Raw genomic sequence first — 14,159 nt, forward strand, 5'->3', positions numbered from 1 at the left:
CTAGTTGTAGTTGTCCATTATCGTGTGACACTTTTTCTTTTTGGTTTGTTAACAATTGTTCGTGCTGCTTGACGTTGACTGAAGTCAACTGTGTTGTTCGGTGTGCGCATTGTTTCCATTATCAGCACAACCTCTTTAGCTGATATCCGGGCTGACAAGTGGGCGTGGCCGGCCAGCAAGCATGGACGCTAATTAATGTCGCGTGTTGTAAGAAAATGCACAAAATACGTCACAAACGCCAATGGGAATAAGGTCAAAGGGGGTTTAATACAATAACAATAAGCAACCCCTCGACTCTGTTTGGCCCGAAGGGTTGCGGGCCGGAAACGCGTTGCCATTTCCGTTTTGATTACACTTTATGGCTGGAGGGTTGCCATTTTCCGGCGCATTCGGACTATTTTGCCTTTCACCTTAACGGGAAATTGTTTGCTGGCGTGAAAAGTTGCCGCAAATAAATTGAAGTGACTGTTATAGCCAAAATGGGCGTGGCCCCAAGCCTGCGCCTTTTACGCAATTACAATTTGTGAGCTCTCACGTTAATCTCATTTTCTGTTCTGTTCTGCTCATTATGCGGCTGCGTTTTGTTATCACTCGTAAATCAGCATAATTGACTCTAAAAACAAGCTAAATAAAGCCAAATAATGCTAAATATGTGCACACATCACAAACTGAAATTTGTGGCTTCAGTTAATCTGTTTTACGCAATGCGTTAAGAGTTTTTCCTTTGAATTTTCACAGCTATTCGCTAATTTCCAGCAGCACGACATTAACAAACATTTCCAAATTTATTTGAACGCCCAAACGTTGGCCCAAATAGGTTTATGAGACTTTGAGATGTTAAATAATATGATTCGGAAAGTGAATTCCCACTGGAAATGGTTTAGTTTATCAAGAGCGTGAACTGTGGGCAAAAAACAAACATCGTGAATAAATAAATACTATAATTTACCTAAATTAAGCTGAGGCAAATCTAATAAAGATCGCATTACTATATTATATAGCTCTATCAGAGGAATCGGTTGTAAAAAGAGTTTTTGTAAAGCAAAATGTCGTTGGTTGGTGACTCTAGCTCTTATTATTTACCAAAATTGCCAAAAAAAAAACAGGATATCGATATCGATTTTTATCGATTGCTTGGAAACGGAGTAAGTTATCGATTATCGAAAACAAACTCGATCTGCGCGGCAACTAGGAGCATCTACATCTAAAATTTCTGAGATCCTTGCGTTCATACATACGGACGGACGACGGACAGACAGACGGACATGGCTAGATCGACTCGGCTATTGATGCTGATCAAGAATATATATACTTTATGGGGTCGGAGAAGCTTACTTATGCCTGTTACATACATTTGGCTTTCGCACAAATACAATACACCCTTATACCCATTTTTAATGGGTTCAGGGTATAAAAATATATCACTAAATTTATTGACTCCAGGTCTTTTAAATGACGCATACGCCCAATTTCTACAATAAACTATTTCGGTTTATCGCACTTTTGACATTTGACAGCCCGTATTCATAATTGACAGCAAAATAGTTTGCTGCGTGTTAAATTTCATCTTTTAATAACCAACTTAAATTAAAGTTAATTTAAACAATTTCTTTTGTACATTTTGCGTGGCATAAGTCAACCGAAAGCTGCAACAGATTTACATTTTGATTACATTTTATTGTCAATGCCAAAATAAAAATGTCAAGAGTTCTGAAATGTTATGATAATTTACAAGCATTTCCATAATTTTGCAACAAAAGCAAAAAAATTGAAATAAAACAAAAGACAAAAACAAAACAAACCAACTCGAAAGCCCAGCCCCTGGGCACACACAAATGTTTAATGCATATTTAAATACGCGTAGCGCCAAAGGAAGTTGGATTAATAACGCACACCCTGGCCAGCAAACCCAAGCGAGCATATTAGCTAACAGCAGCAGCTTGACTAATGACAATTTATAGGGTATCAAGCGACAAGTTTAGTCTGCTGTCTTTTATTCCGAGTGTCATTATCGCTGGTGATTATCATTCGAGTCTGGCATTTGATATCATGACATGCGCGTGTTGAATTTACAAATAAGTAAAAGCTATTTAACAGAGAGAAACAAAAAACAACTGACTAATAAAAAAATTGTGGAAAAAAGCGAAAAACCGCTCATGAAATTATTTGACATGTCGCAGCCTGCCCTGTCCCCTGTGTCCTTTGTCCCTTTGCCCTTTGTACCAGTGCCTAATGTGAAAACTATGACTATGACGCGCTGCACGTTGACAAATTGCCAGTTGACATTTGTGGCATGCATAATAAACAGCATACAAAATTAATCAGTTATACATCTACAAATGTACATATATAGAATCACATTTAATGCATGTTGTCATTATGAGAGAGGATTTTAAATGTTAGGGCTTGCCGCGTAAAAACTATTTAATAATTATAATAACTTGAATTTTATGCAGATGTATTTATACATATATATATATCTGTATGGATATCTATTTATATATTCAAGTTTTATTTAAATGCTTGTATTTTCCAATACCAAAAACACATGCGAAGCTTACTTTCAACTGAGCTAACATGTAAAAAGAAGAGCATTTTTACATGGTGCCTTACTCTGCGATTCTCATGAATTCAAGTAAACCTTGCTGATCTTTCATGTATATGTATGTGTATGTGTATGTGTATGTGTATGTGTATGTGTATGTGTATGTGTATTTGTATGTGTATATGTATATATATTAGACTATCACAAATTTCTAAGGTTTTCCCATTACTTATCCCGAATTTTTGGGGTCGAGCTGCCTTGTAGGTATTCAACTACGCTTATTTGGTTATGGCCACAATCTTACGTTGCTTGGGGTTGATTGATTATCCCAATTTATTCACGGCGTATGGGTTTTAACAATTTATTCATGGCTGATTTATCAGTTATCAGCGCCGATCTGCTTTGCTGGCTTACAAAGCGGCTAACATTTGTCTAATACATATATGTATATATGCCTCATAATATATCTGATATACATTATTTCACAATGAAAATTGTTTGCATTGGCTGCGTCACGCGCAGCAGGGGCAGCATAACCTTATAAATTATTGAGGGCACAACTGAAGGATTGCGCGCTTAGTCCATGTGAGTCCTTGTACGCTTGGCTGCCTGGCTGACTGCCTCCTGCCCCTGCCCCTGCCTCCTGCCTGGCAGCCTTTACGTGGCTTATCATCAGCTGCGCCACATTGTAACAAGTCTTAGTTGGACGTCACGGCTCTGTATAGAGGCAACTTGCCGTGTGCTGTCTGTTGCATACAACTCCATTGAAAGCGTTTGCCTTTGTTTGACGCAAAAATTGCATACAAATCCCCTTCCCTGCCCCATTGAATGCACTAACGAGCGCCACAAGGCGACAGCTGTCCTATAACTGGTCAATATGCTGATGTTTCGGGCTGCCATTGATTGGCCCGTTAATCCAGCGCAAAGGCTGGCAACGCCAGCTTGCCTTTAAGAATATTGCTGAAAATTGTGTCTGGCTTGGAAAATGTTCCTGGAAAGTTTCTGTTATTAATTGCCTGCAGAATCTTTGAGCCGCTTCTTGTCACACACACACGTAGCTGGGGCATAAATTTGCCGGCAGCTAAAATGTGGCACGGATTTAGGCGTTGCCACTTTGCCGTAAAATCCTATTTTATTTTCAATTTGTCAGCAATGTGCGGCGTGCCCCAAGCTGACAGCGAGAGTTGCCAAATAAGAAGTAAGATATATGTATATATAAGTATACTATATATATATAGACAACATATATAAAGTGTGTCTGGCCTCGGCCATATGCCACAGCGCCTGCTATTAACTTATTAGTGCAACGTGGCGTATGCGCAACTTGGCAACTTGCCGCTTCGGCTGTGTGTGCTGTGTTGTGTGGGTCGCACAAAAGTGTAGCAAATAAAACAATGACAGCTTGTCATGTTTATAGCACACACACACACCTACGCGCGCACAACCCAGCTGGCGAGCTCAAAAGTCGACTACACTTTCTTTTTGTCTTTTATGCAAACGCGCGTGCTCGTCTCTTTGTCTCACTGAGCTCAGCAGCCTTGGCATATACGCACACACTTCACACCTACACATACACACACACACACTCACTTTACACCTACAGGCACACACACACCTTGACTTCCTTTTCGCCTTTTGTCATTGTCACTGGCGTATGAGAAATGTGCTGGCGTTTTACATTTATAGTCGGTATTACGCGATCCGGCGTGCAACTTATCTTGTGCCTGGCCAACCAGTTTATTTTAATCAGATTGTTTCTGTATTTTTGTTTTCTTGTTGCGCATTCGCCACTCGACTTGAATTTTAATAAATTTTATTTTTCCACCTGACGCATCTTCTAATGAGAAACGCGCGAGCGAGCGTATGGCTTGAAACATTCCTCCAGGAAAATCAACAGCCAGGAAATTGCCAAAAAGCTTAGCCAGCTGTATAAAATATAAAAATTGCCTAAAAATGACAAAAGAAGCGGCCGCTATGTGACTGGCATACACAAAAGGCATTTGGCACTGAATTGAATCGTTGGTGTTAAGCCCCGAAAGGTTATTGTAAAAGGCAAAGCATGACAAGCGCATGAGAAGCGCATAGAGAGGCGCTTGTCCCTGGGCGAAGCTAATAAGCAGCATGCATAGAACGGGCGCGTAGGCAGAGTTAAAGCTGTATATCATTAGTTGTGGCTGCCGCATGGAAAGTTTTTGGTTCATAATTACATAATTAACGCATAATTAATTCAAAACCAGGCTGGGCTAGAAAAGGCAAATACCGACCATGTGGCCAGTAGGCACAAATTGCGGTTAGCCTTTTTATGCCGGCTTTGTTCCCCAGTTGATGCTCTCCGTGGCTAAATTAAGCATGCCAAACACACAGCGAGAAGAAATCATTGGGGCATGCAAAATGCTGCGGGACACAGGACAGGAGCTAAAAATTCATGAGAAATGCTGATGATGCTCTTAAGTGGAGTTCGCATGTGGGCGTGGCTATTTTTGGTAGCCGCTTTCAAATTCCAACTGCGGCACACGTTTGCTCGCCTCGCACATAACCAGAATTAGTTGGCCACAAAATGACGCTGACGCCCACATAAAAAAGCGTACACACACACACACACACACACACGCAGAGAGGCTTCCTTTCTTTCTCTGTGGCAGCTGCTGCTGCTTTCAAGGCCATCATCATTTATATCTCCAGCAAAGTTTTTCATGTGCCAAATGCATGACCAGAGATTTTGCCCGTGTGTCTGCCCCGCAGCCGCCGCATTTGCCAACTGAGCTCCTTGTGTTTCAGTTTCTGATTTGCTTTCTGCTTTGCGTCGACTCTTCTGTTTTTTTTCGTAATACTCTGTTTACAAGAGCAAATGGGGTGTATTTGTTTTATACAAGATATCAACTTGATGTGTGGACTCTCTGCTGATTATGATTATAACAAAAAAATAAGCTCATAAAATAATGTAGAGCCTTACGCCTTGATATATACGCATTGTTTTTTGGAATATATTTAAGCCCTGAAAACTTTTAAAAGATCGGACAATAAGTACCTAGTTTTTTTAATGTGCGTCTAAAGAGAAGCTAAAATGTTTGTAAAGGCAGTGCGGATTAAAGAATCTAACAGTCGAGCAAGCCCGACTAGAGTACGCTTACACTGTGTGCAGTTGTGCGTGTGTGGGTGTGGTTGTGCGTGTGTGTGTGTATCCTGCTGATTTTGCCTTACATAAGCAACACAATTTTTTCATGTTGCATTTGCGTCACAACATCAGCCGCATGCTGAGCTTGTGTCATAATCAATCAGTTCAGATATTCAGTTACCCAACGATTAAATGACGAAAGACACACTCCCCCCCACACACACACACACACGCACATGCGCTACACCTTTCATAATATATTTTTAATTTATCTGCAGCGTCGCGTTGGCGCCTCGTAATTGCTGGCAATTTTTTTTGGTTTTCAACTTGTCGCGACCTTTTCAATGCCTAAACAAAAAACATTCTCTTAACTTTTCACCCTTTTCTTTTATTTTAGTTTGTTCTCAATTCATTTGCTTTTTAGTTAAGCTCTTTTTGGATTATACAAGACTTGAAGGGAGCAATCAACACCTAGCGGCAGATAGCTAGAGCGAAAATTGATTTATGGGCTTAGTACACTGCGACAAAAAAACTGCTGAAAAAAAAATGAATGCCAGATATTTGAAAAAATTGAATTGAATTATTCTTGAAAGATTCAAGCTTATTTTTGACAAATTTACCTAAGTTAATTGCTGACTTTTAGCATTTTCTTTACGTTTCTTTCGCTCAGTGTAGCAAAATAAATACAAATATTTGCATTGCCTACTTTTGTGCGCTGCGCTGTCAGAGCTGAGGCTATGCAATTAGGTCGAGAATGGGCTCATTTATTATGCTGCCCAAAATGCTTGTTGGCCAAACACAAAAGCAGCAGCCACCTCCCTCCCTTTCTCCCTTCCTCCCTTTCTCCCTTCTGACCCCCTCGTGGCCATTGGTCATTTTGTGCTCGGCGATTGTGCGGCTGCCAAATGATGCATAAATTTATGTCAATTTCTCTTTTAAACAATTAAAAATCGAGCGAAGAAGAAAATGCCAGCTCCTAGTGTATACAAAGGAAAATGAAAAGCAAGCTTGGCGCATTGCTTTATTCTCAACCTCCTCCCCCCCCCCTGCGCCACGGGCAGCTGTTGCCTCTGCACAAGACATTGCCACGCCCGCTGGCCGCCCACTTTTAAATATTTCATGTAATGCCTTTGCAATTTGGCGCTGTTGTCATTTTTCATTTCGAGCTGCCTACTTTGAGGCGCGCAGGAGCCAAAAGTGAGAAATTAAAATGAAATATTGTAGCATGTTCTCTTGTGCTGGGGCAAACTTTCTTCTACTTCTTCTTCTTTCACCCAAAAGGAACGTCTTTATCGTTATTGCTGTCATCTTTGCTTTATGCTAAGCAGCAGCTGCCCCTTAAATGCCGCCAGTTTATGATGCTTGTGTATCAAACATGTGCCTGGCGCTTTAATGATGCCAACTTTGGCCCAGCTTGGACATCGTTTAGTGTGTTCTAGCTAAGCTCTGGCTATTTGCATAACAGCCTGTTGTGATAGTTGCAGGGAAATGTAAGTGAACTTTTTACTTGCTCATGATTTTTGTGGCTTACCAAAGCTTATGTGCCTCGACGGAAGCACTATTAACAATTTCTACCACAGCTAATGTGCCTATTAAAAAGATCTATACTAATTCTCCAATTATTTGCATAGCTTAAATAAAGTACTGACTTTTATGCTGAGCAACTGCTGAAAAAGTAATGACATATGACTACGCATTGAGCATAAAGTTTCAAAGAAGTTCTAACTAAAATAATATAATATTAAGATTTAGGTATCTGTTATCTCTTAATCTTAAACCTTACTCTTTAATTTTAGTTCCTGTTCCAATTTCGCGTCGCTTTTCATGCTCAAATGAAGTCATATTTAATAGTTTAAAGATAATTAACAAGGCGCCATACGCTGCAAAATGTTTGCTGGCATGTTTAAATGCGCTCAAACATGTGTGTTTGAGTATATATGTGTTGTGCATGTAAGTGTGTGTGTGTATTTGCTGCTCGGCTTAGGCAGGCGCACATAATTTGCCCAGAAGTATGCAATCAAAATGGTTTTAATTGATTTTAGTCGTCGCGTCGCTTCTTGCCTAGCTCTAAAGTCAATGACTGCTGCACACACACACACACACATCAGACATCAACACACACTCACTCACACACACACACACGCGTTGTCAACTCGTATACACTCAGACTCACTTTGCAAATTCTAAATTGCATAAATTTATTTCTTGCTTCGTTTCGACAACGCCACGCCGTCGCCCACCGGCCTGCAGGCCATTTGTAAAATTGATTACGCGCATAAATTGAAGCAGACGAGCGACGATATCAAAATGTTGCCACAGGGGTTGCACAGCACAGTCTGTGGGAAGGGCAGAAAGGGTTGGCAGGGCGGGATGTAGCATCATTTTTTTTAGGCTAGTTTCAAATTGAATTTTACTCACTTTTAGATATAAAATGCATGTAATCAAATTCAATTTGCTTTAATTGCGTTATTTGTAGGCGAAACTAACTCTCTCTCCCTCGCTCTTCTCACTCTCTCTGTCTTTCTCTCCATCTCACTCGCACACCTGCCTGCTGTCCTGCTCTAGCAGCTCTCGAAAGTTATTTGTCAATTAACAACAGCGAAATGTTGCAATCAATGTTGCGTATTGTATGACACACAGCCAAACACACACGCAGGCAAACACCCGCTTTTGGGCCCGTAAGTATGTTTGTACACAATATGTGAAACCCTTGTATGTCTGGGATATTAGATGCTCCCGCTGGTATTGGCATACATAGCCATAATTATAACAGTTGGAAACGCCCGAAACATGCGAATTACGCGCCATTTGCAGCATGCGCCAGCAACAGGGGAAGCAGCTGCAGTACAGGCGACAAATGTGTCGGAATTGATATTGAGCTGGTACTTAAATTGTTAAGTTTTTGATGATTTTCTTATGACCGACAAGCTAAGGGGCTTAAAAGGCTCAGTTGATGAGGACGCTTCTATGGAAAAGGGAAGGGAATAAGACAAGGCCGGGGAATACCTATCTCAATATAATTGCTTCTTTTATGTTGTTTAGCGTCAAAGCCCTCTTTAACTTCTATGTCCCTTTTATTTCACATAGTTAATCTAAAAAATCTCTTGCAATATCTCTCATATTCGTCGCCTGTCTACGAGCCCGCATAGGGTTTGAACTGTTGTGTGTAGAACGCACCAGCATTAGAACAGATATATCAACAAACAGACTGAGCAGCTTTATATATATATATATGTATATATAAACTAATATATATATATATGTCGCATATATACGTTTGAGACAATCAAATTGATGCCATTTTGGAGTAGCAACAATGCAAATTACTCATTTACAAATCCGTATTGCAGCCCCTCCCCTTCCCCCTCGGCCCACACACTCGTCGCCGTGTAATGCAGCAGGCAATATGATTTCTTGGGCATTAGTTGTGATATTCATGCTGTAATGAGTTATGATTATGGCCAAGATGCAATTGGTAATTGAACAATTACACACTCTGTTTAATGGCAAATGTCGCGAGCGCGTTTTGCGCGCGTTTTATGACGCGCGCGGTTAAGCGCAAACACAACGCAAATTTCAATTTAATGCCGCGCCTCAAAAGCTGTTCATAAAAATTATTTAAAGAAATGCACAGAAATCTGACAGCAGAGTTCAATGAACGGCGAACAGGAGCTGCTGCCAAAGGAGCCTGCAATGTGGGGTTGTATGAGTCGCTGCTCAAGGGGGGCGGGTGTGCCGCGGTGGGCGGGGCAGGCCAAAAGCAGACGAGCAAGTTAAGGCCGCGGGCAAAGAATGCTCGTTTGTGGAATGCGATGGAACAGTTTAAGAATTGAATAAAGCCGGACAGACCTGGTGATGAGTTATTCAAAAAGCATGTGCAAAATGTCAGAAGAAATCAAATGAGATTAAAAGAGAAAAATAAGGAAAGCAGGCACACACCGACGATTAAATACCCTAGCTTGTGGAAGTGATTTTATGGCAAGCCTTGGTCCCAGCGGATTGTATCCATATAATATCGTAGTCAGATTTGATAAGGCCTTGCAGATAGAGCTAGTCCGCTTTTGATAAGAAGTTGCTGATATGGAAAAGGCTTATATAATCGTCTGTTGATGCTGATCAAGTATATATACTATATGGGACCAAAGAGGCCTCTGTCATGGCAGAATCATAAAACCCCCCATGCCAGGGCATTGAAATCAAACCAGAAATGTAAAAGTGATAGTGAGGGTGGGGAAAGGGGGGGCTGCCAAGGCAAAAGGGCCAACAGCAAATGTTTGCGATTGGTGAAAACAAGACGCAGCTGCGACCGTTGGGATGCCCGTCGGCGAGGACTGAAACCGTTCGAATGTGAAGTCAAGTGAGAGAACTTACCCAATACTCATCCTTTTCAATTTTGGCAGCTGGCTTTTGCTTATCACGTGTACCAAGCGGACATTGCTGTCTGATTAGATTTGAGCCGTAGCCGGTGCCACGCCCACTTGAACCGGCTAGCCGTGCTGCTGCATGCAACAGTCGACACTTGAGCACGAAATGTTCGCGCTGCAACTGAATAAAAAGCCTGCGCGCATGTCCGGCATTAAGACCAAAAAGTAATTTCCAATTGTGCAGCAAACGCGTCAAGATTATTTTTTGTACCCTGTTTCAATGAATAGAGGGGTAGATAGAGTAGCAGCGCTGTAAAACTGCAAAGATATTTTGAGAAATACGTAATATGAAATAGGATGAATACAAGGAAATATAAAACTGCAAAGATATGTCAAGATATATATGAATACAAGGCATTGGAGAACTGCAAAGTTATGTGTTGAAATATTTGATTTGATATATAAGAATAAGAAAAAGATACAAAGAAATATGTTAAGGAATATATGATTCATACAACATAAGATCTACCTACTCGTAAGATTTGCATAGCCTTAACAGATCTCAGGAACTATTAGGATATGAATAACCCAATTGGGTATCTAGGTTTTGGTACCCTCACCAGATGCTCTCTCCAACTGTCTCCAAGACTTATCTAACTAAATGTTCAAAACTATCATACCACTCGAATAGCATGCATATAGCAATTCATATAGAATAATACACAGGGTATCTAACTGTCAGACACGCTCAGCTGTAAGACTCTGGTTTAATTTTGTGGAATCAATCAAAAGACTAGCCACGATTTGCTACAGTTTTCACATTGCGTGCACAAATTGTCCAGCACAAATTGATGAGCCCTACAACAGTTCCAACCAAAAAGGGCCTCCAACCAGCTACAACAACGCAGACAATCATCTTTTAGTGTAGGATTTCAGCTTTTGTGCTGGCTGCTGTCTGCTGTCTGGGTAATTATCATTTAGTTATGGCACTTTTTGTTTCACTGGGCTCTTAAGAATCTGTTTTTTCTTTAAGCTGCTGCCTCAAGTGCCGGCACATGATAAATGATTTTCCATTAACTGCCATTGAGAACGAGAAAAAATCCAAAGGGCGTAGCGCAGGGAAACAGCAGGACAAAGCCAGAGACATAGAAACTACGACTCGAGAGCACATGCTGTGCGTGTGTGTGTGACTGCATGTGTGTGTGCCCATGTGGTGTGTGTGTGTGTGCTTGCGTTTGTCATCCATCATCAACGAAGGCGGCGGCATTCTCTGTGCTCCATTCCTTTACCCCTAGCCCCTGATTCCCCTCCTAAATACCAACATTTTATCAACTGTCTACATCAGAATTATTTGTCTTAGTTTTTCAACGATTTTTCTTCAATTTTTCTTGTGTGTGGTTTTTCATCTTAAAAAAAAAAAAGAGAAAAAAAAAGGAAAATTTGTTTAACCCACTTCGAGAACTGTGAAATGCGTAGTAAAAAAGTTAAGATAGAGCTCGGATGCTGCTCTCTTAAAGTTGAATTTTCCGCTTGTGTGTGTTGGTTTTTCTTCGGTAACTTGATGCTTCGACATGCTATAATAATAATAGAAATAATAATAAAAGACAAACAGACCCGAACGAAGCTGCAGACAGCGGGCGAGCGATATTTGATTTTTTTCTTCAATTTGATAGATGACCATCAAATATTAATGTGTGTGTGTGTGTGTCTGCCAGAAAATAGATGTTTGAATTTTCCTTTTGATTTGACTTTGACGTCAAGGTCTCTCTCTTCTTTTTTTGTAGAGTAACCAACTAAATGACGCAGTTTTTGAGCGAAAAGAAGACCAAATTGATGAGGAAAACAAAGAGTTTTTTTTTTTTTTTTTTTTTGATTCTCAGCGGTCGCTGATGGCCATTATCGGGCAGAGACTCTATTGAAGAAGAGAAAGAGATAAATTGGATTTTTAATAAATCAAGAATCTTAATCTTAAGAATTTAAATACTAGCGGGCATTTTCCGGAATTAGCCATGGCAAGTTTTATGCTCTAAATTTGGGATTTAACTTCTTCAATTTAGACCTGTAATATTTTCACAGTTTTTAATTGAATTTCCAAAATCGGGGCAGCATTCATTGAGTTCTTAAGTGTGAAGCAAATCGTTCTAAACTTAAAACTTCACCCAAAAAAATCCTTGACTCGCATTTTCCACAGAGCAATTTTGAACTAAGATTGATTTGCATTCATTTAAAATAGAATTCCGTCTCTTATTTTGGAATCAATGTATATTTATATATTTGTATAGTTATTTAATTGCCTTGAACCAAATTCGATCTTGAAAAAGCAGCATCTAAGGACTCGTTTACTCCTTCATTTAACTCTTTAAGCACTTGAGCTCTTAAGCGATATGCTTAATAAACCGTAAAACACTTCATTCGCGTCTACTTTGCAAAGGAGAACTTTGCCAGCGGCTATTTTAGCATAATACCCTGTATATGGAACACAATGTTTCGATTTGTATAATCAGCTCATTATCATTAAGAGGCCGCCAGTTGGGCCCGTTTGCCATTAGACATGCAAATGGCCGGGACGAGCGCCCGATTGTAGACTACAAAAAAATAAAAAAAGTAGAAAACCGCGCGGGGAGCTGGCGGCAAATGCTGAGTCATCTGCACGCCGAGAAATTCAATCCAATTTACAGCAATTTGCCATAATTTCAACGCTTAACGACGACTCCAAAGATTTACGGCAGGCAACTTTTCATAGATGTAGATAAAGACATACGGGGGGAGCAGGAGAAGTCTGGGACGGAAGGCTTGGAGAAACACTTGACAAGTCTGGTAAAAATAAGATGCTGCGTAATATTTTTTTATGCCCTTATAGGCAGAGTATTCTAGTTTTGTGATGAAGTGTGTAACACCTGGAAGAAGGATGCGTAAGGTATATATATTCTTGATCTATCGATAAGTCATGTCTGTTATCCCTCAGTTTTTAAGCTATAATAATGATGTCTTGAAGAGATTCTGATTTTTGTTGCACGAATATTTTGCTATGTCGAATCGGAACACTATATCATATAGATGCCATAAGCAAGATCGGTCGAAAAGTAGTTTGTATGGAAGCATTTTTAGTTTATCAAGTATATTGACCAAATTCGTCTTTTGTTGTACAAGCTATGCTGCTTCTATATGAGCCACATCTTATCAATATCGCACTATATTATTATATAGCACATCAGGAGAATCAATCGATTCTGTTTTCCAAGATATTTTCATCAAACTCATATTAACATCGGAACACTATATCGCCCTGTAAGAAGATTCGTTCGAGATACATTTTTTATGAAAAATTATATTTATTCTCTAGATATCTAGAACATGTCTGCAAAATCGTGTCTGTCTTATGTCTACAAGGGTATTTAGTATTCGTAGAACAGAAGAAAACCGTTCTTATATTTTCTCCAAAGCTTAAAACCATAAACAAAAATATTTTTCGGCTGCAATTTCGCAGTGTGAGCGGGTAGCGCGAACTAAATAGATGTTCGCAACTGCAGAGTGAGTCAGACAGACGACGGCGACAAAGACGTCGTCGCCCTTTCTGGCTCAGACATTCGCACTTTTTGGCCATGGCCAATGGCATCATAAAACTCTAGCTAAAAGCTGCGCATCGCATTGTTGTTGTCTCGAGTTGACGCCGCAGCGGCGACAACCACGTTGCCGTTGCTTGCAGCTCAGCACCACACGCACTTGCCGCAAATTAGTGGGCGTGGCAGTGTGGGAAGGGCGGGCATGGCATCACAGCCAAAGTGTAGCATGAGCTGCGTCTCGTCTGTTGTTTGACCTTTTTGCGCTGCTAATTTGCAACGTTTATCAATTCGGAAGGGAGAAGCGTACGTGTAGCCGAGTGCTTGCATACTTCTAGGCGCTGTAGGCCTCTTGCCAGTCGTTCGCTTTTAGCCAAGTTCAATGAACCACTTTTGCGAGACAAAAAACAATCGACATTTGTTGTTTTGTGTGCTTTCTCCGTTTGCCTGCTTGTTTGTTTGTTTGTTTCTGTGTCTCTCGAGTGCCTCGCAGCTTTTTGTGAGAGTCTATTGTTTCGACGATATTAATGCAAACTTTAGTTCCCATTCTTTTCGCAACTCTGCCTGAAGTGTGT

The 14,159-nt window shown here is 40.5% G+C and overlaps 1 protein-coding gene across 3 annotated transcripts in view; it reads left to right on the plus strand.

The window, feature by feature from the left end:
* Nucleotides 1-14,159, plus strand: part of LOC115766840 (serine/threonine-protein kinase NLK2) — an 87,826-nt gene that overhangs the window by 57,995 nt on the left and 15,672 nt on the right. The window lies entirely within an intron of this gene.

Source organism: Drosophila novamexicana, unplaced genomic scaffold (assembly GCF_003285875.2).
Source record: "Drosophila novamexicana strain 15010-1031.04,08,12 unplaced genomic scaffold, DnovRS2.1 tig00000009-arrow-pilon, whole genome shotgun sequence".
NCBI lineage: Eukaryota > Metazoa > Arthropoda > Insecta > Diptera > Drosophilidae > Drosophila > Drosophila novamexicana.